Source organism: Nicotiana attenuata, unplaced genomic scaffold (genome assembly GCF_001879085.1).
Source record: "Nicotiana attenuata strain UT unplaced genomic scaffold, NIATTr2, whole genome shotgun sequence".
Taxonomy (NCBI): Eukaryota; Viridiplantae; Streptophyta; class Magnoliopsida; order Solanales; family Solanaceae; genus Nicotiana; species Nicotiana attenuata.
Genome location: NW_017672777.1, coordinates 99,288 through 118,830, shown reverse-complemented (window position 1 = coordinate 118,830; position 19,543 = coordinate 99,288).

Here is a 19,543-nt window from a genome sequence, read left to right as displayed (position 1 = left end):
TGAAATGGTCCTCAACAAATTGCCAACACATTTGAACCAAATATGTGTATAAAATATGATGAGCTATGGGACATAACAATCTCTCTTTTATTATCCGAAAGACCCCATTTATCACTGAGGGTCGTGGTAGGATGAATAAGATTCCTTCGCCCTTAATTAGACGTCTCATGTTCTAATGAAAAAAAAAATCATGTAGGAAGCATTTACTCCTTTAATGAGCTTTACACGGTTGCGAATTTGAATTGGTCAGAATTCTAATACGGGTAACCGACACCAGGTAGAAACCGCGAAACAGAAGTCTGCTTGCGTTTGAGGCAATTGTAACGTAGGATTCCTCCCTTCGTTCAAAAGGTTCTTTTGCTTACTACGTAACTTTAAAAACGTAATAATCAAGCAAAGGATAATATGTTGAAAGGTCGAATCTTCTCAAGAAAAATCTTAGTTCTTCAATTCTTTGGAGCCCAATTGCTTTGTTAATTAAAAAAGATAGGTTTAATTTCTAAGCACGCTTAGCATACTTTTCTTTACACTATTAGGTCAATTTAAAGGTTTTTGTTTCACCTGATGTCCGGTATCCGCACGGTAGTCTCGACTAATCCGTATTCACGTAGCATAAGGCCTATTAAATGGGGAAAACGCTCCTTAGCAAGATTTTTTTTATACCAAATCGTGAATCTCAAACCTCTGATTAAGGGTGGAGACGAAATCCTATCTATCTTACCACAATTATTGATGGTAAGTTAAAGGTAATTAAAGGTAACACCTATAAATAATGAAATTATTGACCTTATTCGGTAGCATTTACACTATGGTTAAATATAAGATAAATCCAAAGAATGAAGAGAAAAATATGATAAGTAATTCTAGTACAAGGTTGTTATCTGCGTTATAAATGTGCCATTGAAGTTTGAATGGCCCCATATCATATTGTGGTCCAAATAGTTTCAGTACACAACAAAGTCCTATACTTAAACCCTTAAATTTATATGTTTTTTTTTTTTTAATTGTAGACAAAGGAAAAGGTTGAGGTATAAAAATTGGGTTTTCCTTCTTTAAGGTAAATAGTACAGTATATGATACATTAAGAAGTTCTTGGCTGACAAGAGTGGGTTGCTCTAGTGGTGAGCACCCTCCACTTCCAAGCAAGATGTTGTGAGTTCAGGTCTTCGGAAACAGACTTTCTACCTCAGGGTAAGGGTAAAGTCTGCGTACAATATACCTCACAGAATAACTACACAAATTGGTATTATAAGATTACAAAGGCCAATTTTACCAAAAACTATTGCAATGTGAAATGAGTACACAAATTGGTTGTATAATATTACAAAAAACTATCTGTCTTGCTTTTGTTTCCTTCTTTTTGAACAACCTTCATTTGATATTTCTTCCCCCAAAATTAAAATAAGAAAAGGTGAAGAAATTTCAGGGGGATTCTTTCTATTTTTCCAATCTTTGGTGGGCAGATTTACTCGGTACCTGTGTTGGTAGGCGATAGCAGGTGCACGGTTAAATAGACGAGATGTGTGCAAGCTAGTCCAGACACCAACATAAAAGAAAGAAACGGTTAGGCATCCTTAGACGAAAAAGTGGTCTTTCAGGATTGGTCGTTCTGTGTCGCCACCTCTCACTTATCCTACACATTCGATTAAGGTTGTCACTGCGAAGCTACAATTGAGGTGCACGGGGTCTTACCGTCTAGCCGTTAGTACTCCGTATCTTCCCAGAGAATTCAATTTCACCGAGTCCATGATTTGTTAACAACTCGAATTTTAAGAAAAAGGAAAATAAAGGGGTTGTTAGTGTTAGTTGGAACATTAGATAGGAGAAGTTATTATGTACATTCAGCTAAGTACACTGAGAAAAGCTCTTTTCTTGATGCAAAGTGTAAATAATGCATGTGGCTACATGTGACAATGGGGCCATTGTGCTATTAATTGAGCAAACAAAAAAGGCAACAAAAACCATTCAAAATTGACTTGTTCATGGGCTCAAACATGCTGGCCCTTACATGTGAAAAACTGTTCTCAAGCAACAATTGTTGCCTAAATCATATTAAATTCTACTGTTGCAATGTTTGAATATTTATCTATGCTACATTAATTTTTCATTCGACTTGATATAAACGAGTCACACTGATATAGCACGGATATTGATACTTTATGACTATTCTTCAAAATGTACTATTTTATAAGTTAGTCAAAGATTATAGAGATATACATTATCCGGACATAGTAGCGGATCCAACAATGAGTTTGCCGATCTAGTAGAATCTAGCGTTTCTAGTCGAACCATGTATACATGCGCGAAAAAAAGTATATATAGAATTAGATGTGCATTTCAGAACTCTCTCTCCAAACTTAGAAATCACAACGTTTAAATTTTGAATCGACCAATGATCATATGCATGTAACATATATGTATTTTCTAACCTTAGTGCAATTCTTTGAAAAGTGCTAATCAGGTTTTGTCAAACAAGTGGGCTATTGCTTATGTTAGTGCTTACTTGTTTCATGAATGTGTGAGTTGTGCATTAACCCATTAACAATAGTAATTTGATTTTCTTTTCCTTAGATATCTATTGCTATTTATGTATGCTTATTTTAAGTCGAGAGTCTATCAGAAGTAGCTTTTCTATCTACATAAGGTACGAGTAATGTTTCGTACTCACTACTCTCCTCAAACTGCACTCGTAAGATTACACTAAATTACCTATTGTTATTTCCTCTTTGTAAGGGTGATGCCAAAATCAAATTTATTATAGAGAATTGATGATTTCAAGCATAGTTTTAATTTGGGCCACTCATCCCATGTGCATACTATTGTTGATATATCTTCTTCGGTGAGAGCCTATAGGTTGTTGTCACTTTAATAGAATAGGTGAAACCTAGCCAGTTGTTAGCCATCATACAACTTTAATAAGTCTTTAACCCACCGAGAAATTTTTAAAAAAATACTAAAGTTTTTATGAAAAAGAAACTTCAAAAGGACTTTCTTCATATTACATTTCATACGATGCCCTTTAGTTTGATATCAATATATATTTGGGAAAATTTCACATAAGAACAATTGGGATCCCTACTTTTTAATTTTATAGCCTATATTTCAATTTATAACCAACTAGCCCAAAAATAATTGGCTAAGACTCAACAATCAACTCCAATAAATTCTTGGAACTACTATTTAATTTTAAAAAAAGATTGCTCAAGTTTTTAAGTTAATTTTCGAATCAGCAACTGTAACTCAAATATTAGTTCAACAAACTGAATCCATTTGAATAGTGAAAATTAGATTTTTAACAAGGTTAAATATGTGGGTTTAGATTCCGCATTTGATTTTGTGAGAAATTTGGAGTGGGTGTTATTAAGAATTGTTAGAAATAGCATAAGGAGGTTGCATATAAAATTTGAAGTCATTTAATGGAGATTTGGACTGGTTTTGAACAAGAATTGCAACTGAAAATCGTGGAAGAAGTTCGTCTACAAATGCGTGTATAAAGGTGTATAAAGGTGTATAAAAGTGTATAATAGCGTATAAGATGTGTTTATACACTCATATACACTATTATACAAAATTATACATAATTATACAAAAAACTGACTTCGTCTTCTTCCTTGCGTCTTTTCTGAAATTTAACTCAAATCTTGCTCAAATATACTCAAAATCACTTCAAATTTAATTTTTGAACTCCTTTTGATATTTTCAATCAATTAGAACAACACTTAATCCAAACAACTAACAAACTCAAAAAATCATATTTTCGAAAGCAAAGCTTTGAATAGCCTTCAATGGTGGACGTCTACTCTTCAATTTTCTTACATTGCAACCAGGTGACACAAGCGGAGAAGCAGTAATGGCGGACGGCCCCTTGAAGCATATGTAGAAGATGTAAGAAGAAAATAGAGTGAAAGCAATGGTTGTGAGAACACAAATTTAACTCTATAGCTTTTAGAAGCAATGGTTGTAAGGACACAAATTTTGAATTTGCTAGTGCTTTCAAAATATGTACAATATGGGCTAGGTTGGGTAAAACGTAAAAACATGAACCATTTTTTGTTATGGTGTGATGTCAAGTGTATTTTCTTGTAATTCTTTCTATATATTTTGCACTGGTATTACTTGTGGTAAGTACTTCTTTCATCTTCCTTTTTGTTATCTTGGATTTAGTTTTCTAAATATCCTGTATTGTTATTACTTGCTATCAGTGCTTCTTACATCTTCTCTTTAGCCGAGGGTCTTTCGGAAACAACCTCTTTGCCCTACCAGGATAGGTGTAAGGCTGCGTACATCCTACCTTAGATCCCCAGACCCCACTTGTTGGAATATACTGGAATGTTGTTGTTGCTGTACATTTCATACGATGCAATTTGATTGAATTTAAAGTTATAAATATTAATTTGACTTGTTGATTAAACAACAAGTAGTAGTTGAAGAAAATATTTAAATGTATTATAGAGTGAGTTTGACGGAAAATATTTAAATGTATTATATTTACCCATATCTACGTATATGCAAAGGCGAAGACATAATTTAAAAGTCATAGGTTCTAAAATTTAGAATAGTGCTATTAGGTGTCAGTAACTATGTTCTAAAATTTTTTTTTAAAATATATATTTAGTGAATTTTTAACACAAATATAGAGTTTTGATTAAAGTTAATGAATTCCGCCTAACGCTTAACTTGCCTTCTAGCTTCGGCCTACGCGTAGACATATATATCTATATCTATATCTATATATATATATATATTTGTACTGTAAACGATTTGAATGGATGAAGTTACTATTTGTTGTTAAGCTTTGGATAATTGTTTGGTTGGCAAGCAGATGCAAAGGAATTAAAAGTTGCTTATAGTATAACTTTTGGTAGACAAAATGTAGCACGAAAAGTCTAGGTGCATGTGCCTCGAAGATTTTCCAAATGGGAAAAGTTTTTCAAGTCTCCCGGCTGCATCAAAAAGATAGTTCGGTACACAAAATATTCTGTGTTCACGCATGGTCTGAAAAAGGACCGCACGCACCTCAAAGGATGTGATTAGTGTTGACAAAATGGTAAAAAGAAAATAATTAATCACCCATATTATTCACTAAAATATAGGTTGGATAATGAACTTTTTAAAAACGTATCAAATATGGATAAGAACTATATTATCCATTTAGAAATTGATAACAATGGGTCTAACTTTTACATTTGTAAAGCTTCAAATTGAGGGTTCCTCAAGTTAGGAAGACTAGGAATTCTCCCAAAGGTGATCATATGTAAGAAGTCATGGATAATATGGTTACCCACATTATCTGCCGGTTAACTTATTTTTTATCCGTATTAAATATGAGTCGGATTGGATAATTTATCTTTTTTTATTACCCGTTTTGACCCAAACCATATTTGACCTGACCGGACCGTTTGTCACTCCTAGACGTGATGTAGGCAGCTTACCATATACAAGAGTATAAATGAATGGTTTCACGGTTCGAACTTGAAACCGATAAATACGAAATCAAATTTACTGCTGCTCCAAAGCTCTCCTTCAAGTCTCCCAGCTGCATGCTCTATTATATTGCTTCTTCACTTCACGTGTAGATCCCCATCACTCATTTTTCAACTTAATGATTATACCTCTTTTTCTTTTCTTTATCTGGATGTCATGGCAGACATGGAAAATTCTTCACCTATTTTATTCGATTATACTTGTCCAAAGTTCTCTCTCTTAATTCTTTTCTTTATCGTTGGATGAATTTGGTTTTGAACAGGGTGGGAGAATAATTGTACACAAAAAAGACTAGAGCGACAAGTGTGTTGGAGATTAAAAAAATACTTATTGAACTCGATATTTACACCACGAATAAATATATATGTATGACATATGCATATACTTATATCACTTTATCATAGTTAATTAATTGATGGGAGTACTACTTTAATACCTTATTTTACACGTGATCGTTGTAATTTAAAGTGATTTGACATAAACATCGAGTATGAATAATTTTTTTTATATTTATAAACAACTGATTTTTGGTGAAATAAGACGTCACACGTTACTGATGGAAGGATGAAATAAATTCCAACAGTTGGTATGCAACAACTTGAGATTATACCTATCTACAACGATAAAAAATGTTCTTTTCCTTTTTTGATTTTTTGGGAGAACGACTAGGTGGGAACTTCCTCTCTTTTTTGAGGTAATTGTCCAAAATTAAATATTGGAAATGACAAGAGTGTTCAGGAAAATGAGATTAGTGGACCTAAAACGACATAAAATATCAAAGATAATTACTATTAATCCACAATTAAAGGTAATTAGTATTCGTCAAATCAGGCATTTAGTTCTTTTCGTTTTCATCTGAATCATGATATTATTATATGAAAGGGATTTGAAGGAAAAAAAATGTATCAACATTAAATTCCGATGCAACATGCATAATTGACTAATTTAGCCCCATCATTTAAAAAGAAAAAAATTGAAAAAAATTGAAAAGCGAAAAATCATAAACAAATATAATAGTATGTTTTTTTCATATCTATTTTAGACCTTATTCAGAATAAAGAAAGCTTTAACTAATCGAAAAGCTTGAATTATATAATTTACCTTTCTTCTTCAGGCATGACCTACTTACAAGTCTCTTTAACTCTTTTCATTGTGATTAAATTGATTAATTACTGTTTATCTTCGTATTTAATATTTTTTTAATTGATAAAGTACTAACATTAATTAGCCATCAACATTTGATTTTTTCTTTTCGAATTTTCAATGAAAGACCATAAAGGAAAAAGAAAGCACATAATTTGAAGAATTACGTAGTGGAATAACTTTTATCAGTTTGGAGTCATAATCAACGTGAATAATACTTCTGATAAATCTTTGACCTAATCTTATAAATGGACCCAAAAAATATACTTGGAACCGACTTATCGTGTATCAGTTTGGATATTATCTAATGGTGTCATTTTCAGTATTACTAGATAAATTAATGAAGAAACTCTTATATACAATTTTTGATAAGAAAAAGGGGTTTGACTTCAATAAGTAGTTGGATTCACTATTTTTTTTAGCTTGTATATATTGATTATATATTAATTATACACGACTATACGTATATTAAGCATGAATTACCCATATTTTATACATCACTGACAATTTTTAGTTGAAGAATTAACCCAATTAGCCTCTTAACCAACCGTTTGAACGAAAAATAGTCGATGGATATATAATATATGTATAATTAATGTATGATTTATGTTACCCGCTAGGAAAAATAAAGAGAAATTTTCATAAAGCACTATAGTTTAGGGACTCGTAACTATAGTTTGCCTAATTAATTGTAACCAAGAATACAAGGTGCATACAAAGAATACAACTTGTATCGATTGTGCGTATGGGTGTATACAAACTGTATTCGTTCAAATACTACTAAGGCGAAATACATAAATACAGAAAAATAAAATGCTCACGTTGAGAGTCGAATTCAAGACCTTCACTAACTAAGCACGCCCTTTAACCAACTAAGCTATGAGAGCTTGCTGCTCTCTTATTCAGCTCAAAATAATTAATCTCTTGTTTCATAAATTTGCTATAAAATTCAAATATAGCTCCGCATGGTAAATTTGCTGAAAGTATAGCTACGAATGATAAATAAAGTGTAAATATTTGAATCATCGATCGACTATTTGTGGAAAGATTCCTTTTTAGTTTAGATGGTTGGGTGGACCGTTATTGAAAATGACATTGTATAGCCGCTATCAAAATAATAGCCGAAAAATGTGTATTTTTTGTGTATATATATATATATTCTGTATGTTATATACAAAAATTATACAAATTTTATATACTTTTTTGGCTTTCAAATATTAATAGTATCTGGCACGGGGTAAAAGTGAAAAAAGCCCATGGTTATTTCGATTAATTCTTCTATTTTATTTTTATTTTTTTTACTATCTAAGTCTCGTTACAAATAATAAAAGGCATTTATGTACCAATAATAAGTAGACGTTTCGTTTTTCACACTGGTTAGATGGTAACTGTAACGACCCGATCGGTCATTTTGAGCTCTAGCGCGTCGTTCGGCGGTTTGAGGCCATGAGTAGCTTCACTTCAAGTAATATGACTTGTACGCGTGGTCGGAATTTAATTTCGGAAAGTTCGGAGTTGATTTGGAAAAAAATTCCTCATTTCGAAAGCTTTAAGTTGGAGGAATTGACTAAGATTGGATTTTTGAGAAAATGACCTCGGAATCGGGATTTGAAGGTTCCAGCAGGTTCGTATGATTATTTCGAACTTGGGCGTATGTTCGGATCGGGTTTTGGATGACCCGGGAGCGTTTCGGCGCCTATTGTGGAAGTTAGCATTTTGGAAGAGTTTCATGAATTTGAGGTGGAGGTGCATTTTTATGTTATCGATTTCCGCTTGGGATTCTGAGTCCGGAAATAGCTCTGTATGGTGATTTTGGTATTGAGAGCGCATCCGTAAGTAGATTTGGAGGTCCATAGGTCATTTTTGGAGTCGTTTGGCTAAAGTTAGAAATTTGAAGGTTTTTGAGAAATTTGACCAAAAGTGGACTTTTTGATATCGAGGTCGGATTCTGATTTCGGAAGTTGGAGTAGGCCCGTAATGTCTAATGTGACTTGTGTGCAAAATTTGAGGTCAATCGGACATGTTTATGGGTTTCGGCATCGAAAGTAGAAATTGAAGTTTCAAGTTCTTTAAGTTTGAATTGGAGGGTGATTCGTGATTTTAGCGTTGTTTGATATGATTTGAGGGCTCAATTAAGTTCATATGGTATTTTAAGATTTTTTGGTATGTTTGGTTGAGGTCCCGGTTGCCTCGGGTTGATTTCGGATGGTTAATGGATCAAGGTTTGAAGTTGAAGAGCTGCTGAAGTTGAGAGCTGCTAGTGTAATCGCACCTCCGGAGTGGGCACCGCACATGCGAGCCCGTAGAAGCGGGAAGCTAGCCGTAGAAGCGGAATTGGACTAGGCTTGGCTGGGGCGCAGGTGCAACACAGCTCCCGCAGAAGCGAGACCGAAGGAGCGGTCGGGGCTCCGCAGGAGCGGATTCAGCCCGCAGAAGCGGGCATGGTTGAGTTTGGTTGAAACCACACATGCGATGGGAATTTCCGTAGGTGCGGAGCCGCAGAAGCGGCTAGTGGACCGCAGGTGCGAGAGGTCGGGTTGGGCAGTGTGTTTTTAAGAAAGGGGGTTTTGGCTCATTTTTCTCACATTTTCACTTTGGTTGGGCAATTTTTGATGCCTTTGAAGAGGAGATTTCATCATCTATTATGAAGTAAGTAATTCCCGCACATAGTGAGTTAAATACATGGCTTGTATATGGAATTATACATATAAAGTTTGTGAAGATTTGGGATTTTGGTAGAAAATCTAGAAATATGTATTTTTGGATTTTAACCACGAGTTTGGAAATGAAATTTGGAATAATCGTATATTTGAGTTCGTAATGTTATGGGTATTGATTATCATAAAAAAATTCGAAATCCAGGCACGTGGCCCGAGGGTGATTTTATCGACTTTCCGAACGGAGTTAGAAATTGTTGTAAATAGGATTATAATGAGTATGTAAGTTTATATTTATGGATTTGCTCATTTATTGACCAGTTTTGGGGCTTTGGGCATGGTTTGAATTATTGGAAAGGTTTGGGAGCCGGCTAAGGAACTTCGGAGCGAGGTAAGTCTCCTTTCTAACTTTGTAAGAGGGATTTAACCCCATTGGTGAACTAAATTATTATGTGCTTCTATTTGGGGGGAGGGGGGGGGGTACGTAGGCACGAGGTGATGAGAGTCCGTACTTAGCTACTAGCTATGCCTATGTCCGGGTAGTTTTAGGCTTACATCATGCCTTGTTGATATTGTTACTGATTTATGTTTATTGTTTGCCTTGAGATGGAGCAAGATTGAGTTTGCTTATTAAATGTTTTGAAAGGAGTTGAAATTGAGGAAAAGTTGGAATCTGAAAAGTTTTCATTTAAACTTCGTATTTTGAAAAGAATGGAAGAATACTATAATAACTTAAGAAATCTATGTGTGACCGCGTCGCAAGTATGATCCGCGAGCGAGATAATTCCTTAAATTTATATTTGACGCATCGCAAGTATGATTCGCGAGCGGGGTAATTCCTTAAATTTATATTTGATCGCATCGCATGTATGATTCGCGAGCGGGGTAATAGATGCATCTATGGTTCGCGTCGTTCGACCCTCGGCAATGCTCAGTTTACATTTATGTTGGATCGGGCCGAACGTCCTCAGTGGAATTCATGTGTGGCAATAGAACTGGAAGTCCTTTTCATAATTGGTATAGATTCATTGTTTGTGTGATCATATGTTTTAACAGAAGGAAGTGATTTAGGTTCTTAAATATGGTGAAGACTTGTTCAGTTATTTCTTGTACTGAGTCTTATTGTTGTATATCATGCTTTATTAGAATTTCATATTATCATATTATTGGACCACTAGTAAGTGTCGGTGTCGACCTCTCGTCACTACTTCTTCGAGGTTAGACTGGATACTTACTAGGTAAGCGTTGTTTTCGTACTCATACTACACTTGCTGTACATTTTGTTGTACAGGCACATGTGTGTTCAGTGGTCTTATGGGCGCAACGGCGCGGTTGATATAGGGACTTAGGTGAGTTGCATCTTATGAGACGATCCACAGCCAGCACAGTCTCCTTCAGAGTACTTGTATTTTCTTTCCTATCCAAATTTGTATTCCAGACAATTATTGCATTTCATTTTATTTCCTAGTAAATTCTCATTCACTTGTGACACCGGGTTCTGGGATGATTATGGGATATTCAGTACTAGAATTGGAAAACATTTTTAATTGTTTTGTAAAGTTCACCTTTTACTAGTTAAATTGAAAGAAATTTATGATTTCAAATATATTAAAATGCGACTTAATTAACTATTTAGTGTTGGCTTGCCTGACACCGACGCCATCACGACCTTTAACGAATTTTGGGTCGTGACAATAACTAGTAGCGTATGAAACTTTAATATAACCAATAGGATTTTGAACATAATTATAGTAAATCCATTTATTAGATATTTCCTTTATTCAATTGTATAATTATTCTTTTTTCTTTTAATTCAAGTTTCATCTATCTAATATAAGCACAATCATGGCTTGTGTAGGAGCAAAATGATGACTAAACAACATAAATAAATTAAGTACACTTAGCGAACACTTCAAATTATTGAAAGTTAAAGAGATTCTGATAACTCTTTTCACGCTAACTTAAAGATGGAGCATCAACTTTAATTGCCAGCGAAGTCAAGATAGAAAGCAAATGACAATGTAACATAGAAACCATGCATAACTAGTTGGAATGTCGGCAATTAATGAAGTCATTACAATGATTAATCAAAGATTATCTAAAACCCAATCAAAATGATCTTAGTTGGGCATGATTTGGTTTTGCCCCTATGTATATATTTATGTTTGTCAAAACTGTTCAACAATAACTCTTAAAATTTAAATTTTGTGTAAAAACTGTCAAGATCGACATTGAACGAGCTCGATCATACTTGCAATGGTGGAGAGATGAAGCTTCTAGAACTCAACGTGAGAGCAGGGAAGAAGAGAGAGTGAAATTGGTGAAATAAAGCTTAAGATTTCATTGATATTAGTACACAGTATATATATGCACATGCTGCCAGCTGGCACTAAAACTATTACACTAACTACTAACTAATTGACATAACCAACTATAACAGTGCCTAACTAATTATTAAATAATATATCTCAATATCCCCCCCCCCCCCCCCCTTCCCCTCCCCTCAAGTTGGAGGTAGTGAAAACACTGCTAACTTGCCCAAAACACTAGAATGCTTGATGCATGTGAGAGCTTTTGTAAGGAATCTACGAGTTGATGGTCAGTAGTAATATGATACAAATAAATGAGGCACTCTTGTAGCTATTTCTTCACAGTGGCAATCAATTTTGATGTGTTTTGTACGTTCATGAAATACATGATTCTTAGCTATGTGTAGGGCTGACAAACTGTTACAAAACATTGCAATTGGAATAATGGAAGGAACTCTTAGCTCAGTTAGTAGCCTACTCAATTCGACTAATTCACCAACCACTTTCCTAAGTGACCTGTACTCTGCCTCTGCTGGGGATAGTGACACAATCTCCTGCTTTTTAGATTGCCAGCTGAGAGAACTGTTTCCTAATAAAAGAATGTATCCACTCACGGACCTTCTTAAGTCAGGAATCAGAATCACAAAATGCTCTATCAGACCAGTCTGCAGTGTTGTACATAAAGACTCCCAAAGTAGGATCACCCTTGAGATATCTCAGTAAGTGATAGGCTGCCTTTAGGTGAGGTTCCCTAGGGTCTTGCATGAATTGGCTCAAGTATTTTACTCCAAAGGCTATATCAAGTCTTGTGTTGGTAAGGAAGTTTAATTTGCCTATCAACTTTCCGTAGGAAGTGGGATCATCTAATGGTTCGCCCTCCTTAGCCTTTAACTTTTCATTAGGATCAAGTGTAGAACTCAAAGCACTATACTGCAAACAGTTGTACTCTTTTCGTAAATCTAAAACAAACTTTCTCTAAGAGATAATTACACCATCAAGCTTGTATAGGACTTCCAGACCTAAGAAGTAATGCAAGTTGCCTAAGTCCTTTATCTTAAACTTATCATGAAGGAAAGCTTTCAACTGACTTATTTCCTCCTGATCTGTACTTATGACCAAGACATCATCTACATACACTACCACATAAACCACTGAATCTCTTTGTTGCTTGTAAAACAATAAATAGTCATTCATGGAGTGGTTGAAACCTTTGGAGCATAAAGCCTCAGTTAACTTCTCAAACCACTGCATATTTGCTTGCTCCAAACCATAAAGGGATTTATTTAATTTGCAAACCAAAGATTGATCTTTCACCATAAGACCTAGTGGAATCTGCATATATACTTCCTCACGCAAATCTACATGGAGAAAAGCATTGTTTACATCCAATTGAAATGCTGGCCTGTTATTCTTCACTGCAACTGCAATAAGTGTTCTCACTGTTGTCATCTTTACTACTAGAGAGAATGCCTCTGTGAAGTCTACACCCTCCTGCTGAGTATAATCTTTTACAATCAACCCGGCTTTGAAATTTCTATAGTACCATCAGACTTGTGCTTTACTTTATTAACCCATCTATAACATATTGCCTTCTTATCAAGAGGGAGTGGTACTAGATTCCAGGTGTTGTTAGCACAGAGTGCCTCAATTTCCTAAACTATGGCTGCCTTCCAAGCTTCCTCAAAAGAAAATGGTTCACTATCATTGCAAATACTATTTACCAAAGCCTACTATTAAGAGTTATTGATTCAGGGGCTATGTGGTGATGATTAGAAAATAAAGTGTTAACAGAGAATGAGTGCTTATCAAAATTGCTAATATTATATAGATAGTCTTTTAGATAGGTATGAGTTTTGTGTTCCTTTGTGACCTTCTTAAAGGCTCGGAAGAGTGATGTACTGGAGGAGAACTAAGAGAGGGAGATTAGCATGGAGGAAAAAGTATAGAAGCATCAAGGTGGGAAGTTGAAAAAGGAGGTACAGAAGGTAAAGAAGGAGAAGAAGATACATGATCAACAAGATAAGATGATCTTATATATGAGAGTTAGGTAATAAGTCATTAGTGGACATACTAGTGACACTATCATTACTAGCAATCACAGGTTTACTAGAAGAGACAGTATAAAAAAATGTAGGGAAAGACACAGACACAGACTTAGAGCAGATGTCAAATAAAAATATAAACTCATGGAACATTATGTCTCTGGTAAAGTGTATTTTCCTTGTTAACAAATCCATAACTTTGTAGCCTTTCACACCAAAAGGATAGCCCAAAAATACACGTGGAACTGTTCTTGACTCAAATTTGTTTATGTGAATCTTAGGTGTTGTGAGGAAACATAAACAGCCAAAGCTTCTTAGCTATGTGTAGTCTGGTTTCTTACAATATAGGACTTCAAAGGGAGACTTATTTTGGAAATATGTAGTGGGTAACCTGTTTATAATGTGAGTGGTTGTTAGAACACATTCCCCCCAATACTTTAAAGGTAGTTTAGACTGAAAAAGTAGGGCCCTGGCTATTTTATGAAGATATATGTGTTTCCTCTCTACCACTCCATTTCATTGTGATGTGTAGGGACAAGTTCTTTGGTGGATAATTCCTTTTGACTGAAAGAAAACGGTGGCTTCAAGATTGTTAAATTCCAATCCATGGTCAGATCTAATGGGCTTGATATTGGTTTTGAACTGGTTTTCAACTAAGGAGATGAATGCCTTGATTGCCTGTAGTGCATTGCTTTTGCATGCCAGCAACTGAGTCCAAGTAGTTCAACTATAGATATCTACCATGGTGATGAAGTATCTATATTTATCATGTGTGTGTTCATGGTCCCCACAAGTCTACATGGAGTAATTCAAAAACTTTGGAAGAGGTACTGACTATTTGGAGAAAGGACAGTCTGGTTTGTCTGGCCATGGGGCAGATTGTGCATATAAAAGGTTGTTTAGGGGAGAATTCAACAGGTATAGTGGAGATACCTTTCACATTTACAAATGGCACATGTCCAAGCCTATTGTGCCATAAAAGTTCACATTGTTGTCCTTGGAAACACAAGAATTAGAACCAGAACAAAAAACATCAACATTCAAAGATGAAGTATTAACATTTGAAAAGGAAAGGTTCTGCATTTGATTCAGAGGTGACTTATTTACAAGTGAAGGTGAATGACATTATAGATTATTCAAAATGGAACTATTTACATCACAACAGTGATCAGAAACTACAGTGAAAGAGTTGTTGTCTCTCAAACACTTGGAGAAAAGCAGGTACAAGCCATCTCTTACTCTACCAATCTCCAGAGTCCTCTTCACTGAAGGGGCCTACAGAAGACAAGTATCATCGGTAAAGGATGCCATGCCTTTAAGATGTTTTGTTAACCAATAGAGTGAAACAAGATTGAATTTGAAAGAGGGAACTAAAAGGACTTTGTACAAGACTATTTTTGATGTGAGAACAACATCACCAATCTCCGATATTTTGACTTTATAGCCATTAGGCAGGACTACTAGGAGAGGGTAAGGTAAGATCTTGATGTTAGACAGTAAGATCTATTAAAAGTCTTGTGATTGGAAGCCTCTGAATCTAGTATCTATGTATCAATTTTGGATTCAAAGCATTTGCATGAAAGTTTGCCAAAATCTGTGGAGGAAGTACATACTATCATACCTGCAAAGTTGACAACATTGGCATTAGAGGAATTTGAACTTCCCAGGGATCTCCCAACATCTCCATTCCCCACATGAAACTGTTGAAGTAGGCTCACAAGCTGTCCATACAATTCTTCAGTCAGGTTCACATTCCTTCCATTATCTTGGGCTCTGTTTTCATTTTCCTTAGTGATCAAAGCTTCATTAAAGGCTCATTGTACACTTGCACCTACTCTTTTGCCTTTATTGTATCTAGAGTTTTAGACATGGTTCTGGCCATTTGGGAAGTGCCTGGGAGTGAAGTTTTGACCAGAATTCTAACTATTCTATGGGTAACCGTATAACTTGTAACATCTCTCCTTACATTGCCTTGGCTCCTTGCATAAATCACATATGAGTCAAGCTCTCTGAATGCCATTGTAATTGTTATTTGCCGGGAAACTATTCTTGAATGAACCCTGTCCTAATGCATTCACATTCAGTGAGGTTGACTCAATGGACAATTGGTTGGTTGGCCTAATCTATCTTTGTTTCTCATCATGAACTAGGAGTGAAAAGGCCTGTGCTAGGCTTGGCAATGGGTTTATCATAAGTATGTTGCCTCGAACTACAGTGTAAACCCCATTCAATCCCATAAGGAATAGTATCAGTCTCCTATCTTGCTCAGATTTTTACATACTCTCTTTTGCAGCATAATTACATGTACAATACATTGTGTCTTCTTGTTCAGACTAGTAAGTTCCGCCCAGAGTTTTTTCAGCTTAGTATAATAGGCAGTAATATCGAAGTTCCTTGAGAAAGGTCATTGATTTCCTTCTAAATTCGATACAACCTAGCTCCATTGGTTTGTTCATAACGATCCTCCAATTCCTTCCAAAGCTCAACAACATCATTCACATATTCTACACTGTCTGCAATTTCCTTAGAAAGTGAATTTAGGATCCAAGACGTCACCATATTATCACATCGCTCCCATTGACGAAACTGTGGTGATAGAGGATCTGGTTAATTGCACTCACCACTTATGAAACCTAATATGTTCTTCACAGACAACCCCCTCAATACACTTCTCCTCTAAGACCTGTACCTTATTCCATCAAAGGTAGATGAAACGAGCATAACTCCGGGATTGTCAGATGGATAAAGATACAAAGGATCACTTGGATCGATCCATGTGCTTGGCGCAATAACAATGGCAATAGTTTCCACTTCAATCGAATTCTCTTGGTCGACAACGGCCATGATTGAGTGAAATTAAAATAGATGAATTTCAATTATAACAATTTGATCACGCCCAACTATGCCTTATAAAAAGGACTCTGCGGACGTTGCAAATATAACCCGAGTATTACGCCCAGGGTCGAATCCACAGAGAGTTAACCTATCAACCACTATCTTCAGACCCACTAATTCTTCAGAACAAGCTTCCCAAATATTCAAATCTCAGTTGAATGTTCTTTAACAACTACGCTTGCAAGTAACTAAATAGCTGTAAACTAAACTAATACGGTTGTAAACAATTATGAGAAAAAGCTAAGGCAATGATTTTCCCTATTGATGGAATCCCTTCTGTTTATGCTCATACAAATTTACCAACACATCTCTATCAATCATGAACGTTAATCTCACCGTAAATCTCTCCCGAGTAATCACAGTAATTTACTATTGCTCTCTCCCGAGATACACTAGCTTACTTTATTTAGCACGATTCACTTTAGATTACACCCAAGGCTTTGTTATCCCTAGTCCCGCCTTTAAACCCGCAATTATAGATTCCTCTAATAATCTAGGAGTGATGTTGTTCAACAAAACCCTAAATATGCACTCTTTTCCAAGTTATGCACACTAAATAGGCATAGCTAATTGAGGATCCTCTCAATTAACTACAACAAACACGAAGTTGAACAAATAGAGATTAAACTAGCAATTTGTATTCACATAAACAAGAAGTTCATCACCCAATAGGTTCCATCAAAACCTTAGACAAGGAATTTAGCTACTCATGGCTATGGAAAAATAAACTAAGATTGAATTCATCATAAAAATCAAAAGTAAAGAAGAAAGATGTTTTGAGTATTCTCTCACAATGTTTTTCCTTGCTAAGAAACCTTAAAAATCAATACATGCCTCTCTTGGGCGAAGTCTAATGTTTTAAATAGGGTTTAGATCTAAAAATCCCGTGTTTTCCACTTTAGTCCCTGAAGTTTTCTGCGTCCGCCGCGGTTCTGCCGCGGTCGCGGTCAAACCGCGGCCAAAAGCCTTCTCTGAATCTGAATTTATCCGCAACTATCTTCCACTGCGGTTCTACCGCGGTCGCGGTGGAACCGCGGTCAAACCAGTTCTCTGAATCTTCAGGCCTGTTTTGCGTGGTGTACTTGGGGAATTTGACAGTTGGCCTCTTTTTCTTCAATTTTGACTCCAAAACTGCTCCTTAGCCTTCCTTATACATATATCACCTGCCAATCATGAAAAGCACTAATAAGAGCATTTTGTTATCACTTTTAGCATTAAAACTACACAAGAAGGTGATTATTTAAGGTGTGATTATAGTCAAATTCACCTATTATCAACACCCCACACTTAAACCTTTGCTCGTCCTCGAGCAAACTAAACCACACTTCTAGGCCTAACTGCTCAATGCATTGCCCTAATTTATGTCACACCTGCTATTATTAATGATCGACTTAAGCAGTGCACAATCATATCTCAAATGCAGACTCTCATGCCAAGACACACTTGTGCTCACTCTAATTACTCTAACAGAAATGAAGACTCACTTTTTCTTCCTGAGTCACATGCCCTTACATAAACAAAATCTGAGAGAAGTTCCACACACATAAAATTCAACAACAAGGAACCATATATAGAAAGAATTCACTCACTCTCAGCAAAGAGCATTCACATGCCACACAGACACACCATAAGCTTGCCCCTAGTGTAATACTCTACTAATCGAGCCATTCAGTCAAAGATCAAGAGGTCTTTATAGGTTGTAATGTAGGCTAAGGGACGGGTAGGATATATTTGGATATAGTGACTAACCTCCCTAAGCACTTTTAATACACACTTCCTTTTATTTCACCTTTATGTTCAACCCAATCATTATTCCACATTTTGTTTCACTTGTGACCCCCACTTTTCTTTAGGTACAACTGGCTTCTTCTCTCTTTTTTTTTTTTAATATATCTGACTTTTATTGTACACTGTCAGTTCACCAATCAAAACCTTCATCCTTGATTCCCCCCCCCCCCCTTTTTTAACTCTCTCCCACCCCACACTTTGACTTTTGTATATTCTTTAGTGATTCAAGTGCTTCTAGGAGGTAAAGGTTCAAACAATTAAGTTTATTCAAACACAGCGATTTAGATCGTTATAGGGTTATCANATTCCCTTAAACCTAGCCCCATGTCTCGTGTAGTGTCTCCATTGGTTTCTGTTTGAAACTCACAATCTCATCAATTTGTTGAGCAATTTGTTGGGCGGATGGAACTTGTTGTGAAATTGCTTGACTAACTCATTCCAAGTTTCTATAGAGTTTATGGGGAGCGAGTTTAGCCAAACCTGAGCAGCTCCTGTCACCGAGAATGGAAACAATAATAGCCTGATTGCTTCCGGAGTCACGTTGGGTTGCCTTTGAGTTTTGCATATAGACAGGATGTTCTTCAAGTGCTGCTGGGGATCTTCTGTTTGTGTTCCAGAAAAAAGTCTCTTGTTCTGCAACAAGTGTAGCATGTTATTTGTGATCTGGAACGATTCAGCTTGTATTGCGGGCACAACAATGGCAGTAGCCAGATTGTCAGCTGTGGGTTGTGCCCAGTCATATAGTGCACCCTCAGGCACGGGAGGTGCCAATTGCTCATTCCTGACGTTTCCGTTGGGGTCGTTTATGTCGCCCATGTCAATTTCGAATTTGTGTGTTTGTTGGGGTTGTTGAAGTCTTTTGTTGGCACGATTCAATGCCCGGAATGTTTTCTCGGGGTCTGAGAGTCCTTCAAGTAGTTCTCCAGTCCTCATAGAATTTCTAGGCATACACCTGTGCACCCAGATCAACAACCGTCAAATTTTCAATGAAAAAGTTGGTAGAGAGAAAACTGACTACAATAAGAATCTTTGTATTTCTGTCAATGGCAATTGATAGTTCCGTTAACTCCCCGGCAGCGGCGCCAAAATTTGATCACGCCCAACTATGCCTTACAAAAAGGACTCTGCGGACGTTGCAAATATAACCCGAGTATTACGCCCAGGGTCTAATCCATAGAGAGTTAACCTATCAACCACTATCTTCAGACCCACTAATTCTTCAGAA